The sequence below is a fragment of the Arachis hypogaea genome, chromosome 12, assembly GCF_003086295.3.
Source record: "Arachis hypogaea cultivar Tifrunner chromosome 12, arahy.Tifrunner.gnm2.J5K5, whole genome shotgun sequence".
Classification (NCBI taxonomy): Eukaryota; Viridiplantae; Streptophyta; class Magnoliopsida; order Fabales; family Fabaceae; genus Arachis; species Arachis hypogaea.
The window spans coordinates 75,460,025-75,465,993 of NC_092047.1; the positions used below are offsets into that span (position 1 = coordinate 75,460,025).

The 5,969-nt window shown below is 34.7% G+C and overlaps 1 non-coding gene across 1 annotated transcript; it reads left to right on the plus strand.

Annotated features, from left to right (window-relative positions):
• Positions 1 to 678: 678 nt before the first annotated feature.
• Positions 679 to 786, plus strand: LOC112732171 (small nucleolar RNA R71). The gene has a single exon (XR_003167908.1). It is a non-coding gene; the product is annotated as a small nucleolar RNA R71 (small nucleolar RNA).
• The last annotated feature ends 5,183 nt before the right edge of the window (positions 787 to 5,969 follow it).

Genomic DNA, 5,969 nt, shown 5'->3' on the forward strand with positions numbered 1-5,969 from the left:
TCTTTTACTCAACTGGCTCACTTGTGCCTCCAAATTTCTAATGGAGGACCTTGTTTCATTCATGAAACTTAGAGTGGCTTTAGATAGATCAGAGACTATATTTGCTAAGCTAGATGGATTCTGCTCAGAATTCTCTGTCTGTTGCTGAGTGGATGATGGAAAAGGTTTGCTATTGCTAAACCTGTTTCTTCCACCATTATTAAAGCCTTGTTGAGGCTTTTGTTGATCCTTCCATGAGAAATTTGGATGATTTCTCCATGAGGGATTATAGGTGTTTCCATAGGGTTCACCCATGTAATTCACCTCTGCTATTGCAGGGTTCTCAGGATCATAAACTTCTTCTTCAGAAGATGCCTCTTGAGTACTGTTGGATGCAGCTTGCAATCTATTCAGACTCTGAGAAATCATATTGACTTTCTGAGTCAATATTTTATTCTGAGCCAATATGGCATTCAGAGTATCAATTTCAAGAACTTCCTTCCTCTGAGGCGTCGCATTACTCACAGGATTCCTTTCAGAAGTGTACATGAACTGGTTATTTGCAACCATGTCAATGAGTTCTTGAGCTTCTGCAGGTGTTTTCTTTAGGTGAATGGATCCACCTGCAGAATGGTCCAATGACATCTTCGATAATTCAGACTAACCATCATAGAATATATCCAGGATGGTCCATTCTAAAAGCATGTCAGAAGGACACTTTTTGGTCAGTTGCTTATATCTCTCCCAAGCTTCATAGAGGGATTCACCTTCTTTCTGTTTGAAGGTTTGAACATCTAATCTAAGCTTGCTAAGCTTTTGAGGAGGAAAGAACTTGGCTAAGAAAGCCGTGACCAGCTTATCCCAAGAGTTCAGGCTATCTTTAGGTTGAGAGTCCAACCATATTCTAGCTCTATCTCTTACAGCAAACGGGAAAAGCATAAGCCTGTAGACCTCGGAGTCAACCTCATTGGTCTTAATAGTATCACAGATCTGCAAGAACTTAGTTAAGAACTGAAAAGGATCTTTTGATGGAAGTCCATGAAACTTGCAGTTCTGTTGCATCAGAGAAACTAATTGAGGCTTTAGTTCAAGATTGTTTGCTCCAATGGCAGGGATTGAGATGCTTCTTCCATGTAAATTGGAATTTGGTGCAGTAAAGTCACCAAGCATCTTTCTTGCATTGTTATTATTTTCGGCCATGTCTCCTTCTTTTTCGAAAATTTCTGTCAGATTTTCTCCAGAGAGTTGTGCCTTAGCTTCCTCTTCAGAGTCCTTTCAGGTTCAGGATCAGCTTCAACAAGAATGTTCTTATCCTTGTTCCTACTCATATGAAAAAGAAGAAAATAAAAAAGAAAATATGGAATCCTCTATGTCACAGTATAGAGATTCCTTATGTAAGTATAAGAAGATGAGAATAGAGGAAGGAAAAGATAAGAATCTAAACACAGAGGGGAAGAGTGGGTTCGAATTCTTGGGTGGAAGAGAAGTGTTAGTAGATGAATAAATAATTAGAAGGAGATGAGAGAGGGAAGAATTCGAAAATTAAATAAAATAAAATAAAAATATTTTTTTGTTTTTAATTTAAAATTAAAGTTAAAACTCGAAAATAAGAAAAGAAATAAAATTAAAATTAAAATTTAGAATAATTAGTTAATTAAAAAGGAATTTTGAAAAAGGGAAAGGTGATTTTCAAAAATTAGAGAGAAAATTAGTTAGGTAGTTTTGAAAAAGATATGATTGAAATAGTAAACTTTTAAAATCAAACAAAAAGTCAAGTAGTTAATTGAAAAAGATTTTGAAATTGATTTTGAAAAAGATGTGATTGAAAAGATATGATTAAAAATCATTTTGAAAAAGATTTGAAAAGGAAATTAAAAAAAATTTGATTTTAGAAATCAAAGTTGATTACTTGACTAACAAGAAACTTGAAGATATGATTTTAAAATTTAAAGATTGAACCTTTCTTAATAGGCAAGTAACAAACTTAAAAATTTTTGAATCAATCATATTAATTGTTAGTAAATATTTTGAAATTATGAACAAGATAAGAAAAAGATTTTTGAAAATCAATTTGAAATTTTCGAAAATCATAGAAGAAAACTGAAAAAGATTTGATTTTTGAAAAAGATTTGAAAAAGATAGAATTTTTAAATTGAAAATTTGATTTGACTCATAAGAAACAATTAAATTTAAAAAACTTTTGAAAAAGTCAACTCAAATTTTCGAATTTTATGAGATGAAAAAGGGACAGATATTTTTTTTTTATTTTTGAATTTTTAATGAAGAAAGAGAAAAACATAAAATTAATGCAAAACATAAAAATTTTGGATTAAAATAAAAGATGCATGCAAGAACACTTTGAATGTCAAGATGAATACCAAGAACACTTTGAATGTCAAGATGAACACCAAGAATTTATTTTTGAAAACTTTTAAGAAAAGAAAAGCATGCAAGACACCAAACTTAGAATTTTACAATGTTGAGACATTAATAATTAAAATATGCATATGAGAAACAAGAAAAGACACAAAACAAGAAATTTTAAAGATCAAACAAGAAGACTTATCAAGAACAACTTGAAGATCATGAAGAACATCATGCATGAAGTTTCGAATATTTAAAGAAAAATTAAAAACATGCAATGGACACCAAACTTAAAATTTGACACTAGACTCAAACAAGAAACATCAAATTTTTTTTGGTTTTTATGATTTTATTAAAATTTTTTTGGTATTTTTCGAAAATTATTTTGAAAAGTAAAATAAGGATTTCAAAATTTTTAATAGGAATTCCAGGAATCTTGCAATGTTAGCCTAAAACTCCGGTCCAGGAATTAGACATGGCTTATTAGCCAGCCAAGCTTTCAGTGAAAGCTCCGGTCCAAAACACTAGACATGGCCAATGGCCAGCCAAGCTTTAGCAAATACAAATCAGACATACAACAGCTGATACTTCATTCAACTTGCTTCTGTGCTGATGAGTGGAAGCCTCGGTCCAAAAGAATTAGACATGGCTTTACAGCCAGCCAGGCTTCAACATGTTTCATGAAACTCTAGAATTCCTTCTTAAAAATTCTGAAGAACATAAATTAAATTTTTGTTTGAAAAAAATTTTTTTTTGAAAATTTTTTCGAAAATAAAAATAAAAATAATAAAAACAAAAAGTTAAAAATTAAAATAAAATTACCTAATCTAAGCAACAAGATGAACCGTCAGTTGTCCAAACTCAAACAATCCCCGGCAACGGTGCCAAAAATTTGGTGCACGAAATTGTGATCCTTAACAACGGCGCCAAAAACTTGGTGCTCGGAACGTAATTCACACACTTTGTCACAACTTCGCACAACTAACCAGCAAGTGCACTGGGTCGTCCAAGTAATAAACCTTACGTGAGTAAGGATCGATCCCACGGAGATTGTCGGCTTGAAGCAAGCTATGGTCACCTTGTAAATCTCAGTCAGGCGGATTCAATTGGTGTTGGAGATTTGATAATTAAAAGATAAATAAAATATAAAATAAAGATAGAGGTACTTATGGAATTCATTGGTGAGAATTTCAGATAAGCGTATAGAGATGTTTTCGTTCCTCATGAACCTCCGCTTTCCTGCTGTCTTCACCCAATCACTCCCACTCCTTTCTATGGCAAGCTTTATGTAGGGCATCACCGTTGTCAATAGCTACTTCCCATCCTCTCAGAGAAAATGGTCCAAGATGCGCTGTCACCGCACGGCTATTCATCTGTCGGTTCTCGATCATACTGGAATAGGATTCACTAACCCTTTTGCGTCTGTCACTACGCCCAGCACTCGCGAGTTTGAAGCTCGTCATAGCCATCCCTTCCCGGATCCTACTCAGAATACCACAGACAAGGTTTAGACTTTCCGGACCTCAAGAATGGCCGCCAATAGTTCTAGCCTATACCACAAAGACTCTGATCTCATGATCAGGAGGCTAAGAGATACACATTCAAGCTTGTTTGCATGTAGAACGGAAGTGTTTGTCAGGCACGCGTTCATAAGTGAGAATGATGATGAGCGTCACATAATCATCACATTCATCATGTTCTTGAGTGCGAATGAATATCTTAGAGAAGAAATAGGCTTGAATTGAATAGAAAAACAGTAATACTTTGCATTAATTCATGAGGAACAACAGAGCTCCACACCTTAATCTATGGCGTGTAGAAAGTCTACCGTAGAAAATACATAAGTGATGAAGGTCCAGGCATGGCCAAATGGCTAGCCCCCATAACGGTCTGAGATAGCATAAAACTAATCAAAAGAACTCCATTACATGATAGTAAAAAGTTCTATTTATACTAAACTAGTTACTAGGTTTACAGAAATCAGTAAATGATGCAGAAATTCACTTCTGGGCCCACTTGGTGTGTGCTTAGACTGAGCATTGAAGCTTTCACATGTAGTGGTCTTCCTTGGAGTTAAACGCCAGTTTGTAACCTATTTCTGGCATTTAACTCTGCTTTGCAACCTGTTTCTGGCGTTTAACTCCAGAATAGGGCAGAGAGCTGGCGTTGAACACCAGTTTGCGTCATCTAAACTCGGGCAAAGTATGGAATATTATATATTTCTGGAAAGCCCGGGATGTCTAATTTTCAATGCATTTGAGATTGTGCCATTTAGACTTCTGTAGCTCCAGAAAATCTACTTTGAGTGCAGGGAGGTCAGAATCCAACAGCATCTGCAGTCCTTCTTCAACCTCTGAATATGGTTTTTGCTCAAGTCCCTCAATTTTAGCCAGAAATTACCTAAAATCACAGAAAAACACACAAACTCGTAGTAAAGTCCAGAATTGTAATTTTTATTTAAAAACTAATAAAAATATACTAAAAACTAATCAAATCATACTGAAAACTATGTAAAGACAATGCCAAAAAGCGTATAAATTATCCGCTCATCAAGCCACTACAAGCCTACTTACTGAACCGGCTAGAGACATTCCTTCTTCAACATCTCAAGCACCTACAACAAACTAACTGCTCCATCAGATACTTGAGAGGTTGGATCGGCAGGAACACAAAGCAAAGCTAAGAGAGCACCGTAACAAGCGCCGATTCACATACCTCAAGGAGCTACTTATGGGAAAATACAAAGACCCTGACACCCCGGACTCCACTTCATTCACCAGCACAGGGATCCATGACGGTCCCGACTGTGGAGATACTGCTACCAGCCCACCTTTGTTCCTGACAGATGGCACCGAGGACGGTGCAAAACCTTAAGTGTGGGGAGGTCGGTCAGTACCTGACTTCCGGAGGTAATTTCTCTTCCTTAACATCAATAAAATAGGATATTTAGTTAGTTTTTCAATTTTTTTTAGAATGTGATAGATTGTATAGGAATAGGTTAGTTGCATGCATGTTCTACTTGATTGAAAAGATAATAAGTCTCTTCTAAGACCCTAATTTTAGAACAAAATTTCACTAATTTTAATCAAAACTTTTATGTTAAATTTGCTTGAAGTTATATTTGGAACATAGTTTAAAAAGCTAAGAACACACAACCCGTAAAATTTGAGCTTAGTTACATGGTTACATTATTTAACCATCAATATTTTATTCTTGTGTGTTTACTTCTCTATAATTGTAATCTATATTTTGTTTCATCCTATATGTCCAATGTTTAATATATTTATATGCTTGCATATGATTGAGGCCATTATTTGTTTAGCTCACTTATCCAAACTAAGCCTACCCCTTAAGTTACCTTTGTTAGCCAGTTTGAGACTTTAAATCCCATTTGTTCTGTACTTTACTACATCACTAGCCTTAAACGGAAAAACAATTATATATCCCAATTGAATCTTTGGTTAGCTTAAGATAGAGTTGTATGTTAATTGGGTATAGGAAGATTGTGGGAACAAAAGATAATAACGAAATGTGTCATGATAATATAATGGGAATTTGGGTACCTACTCATATGAAACTATAAGAATTAAAAATCCATGTGCATTGATAAGCTATGTTTATTTTCA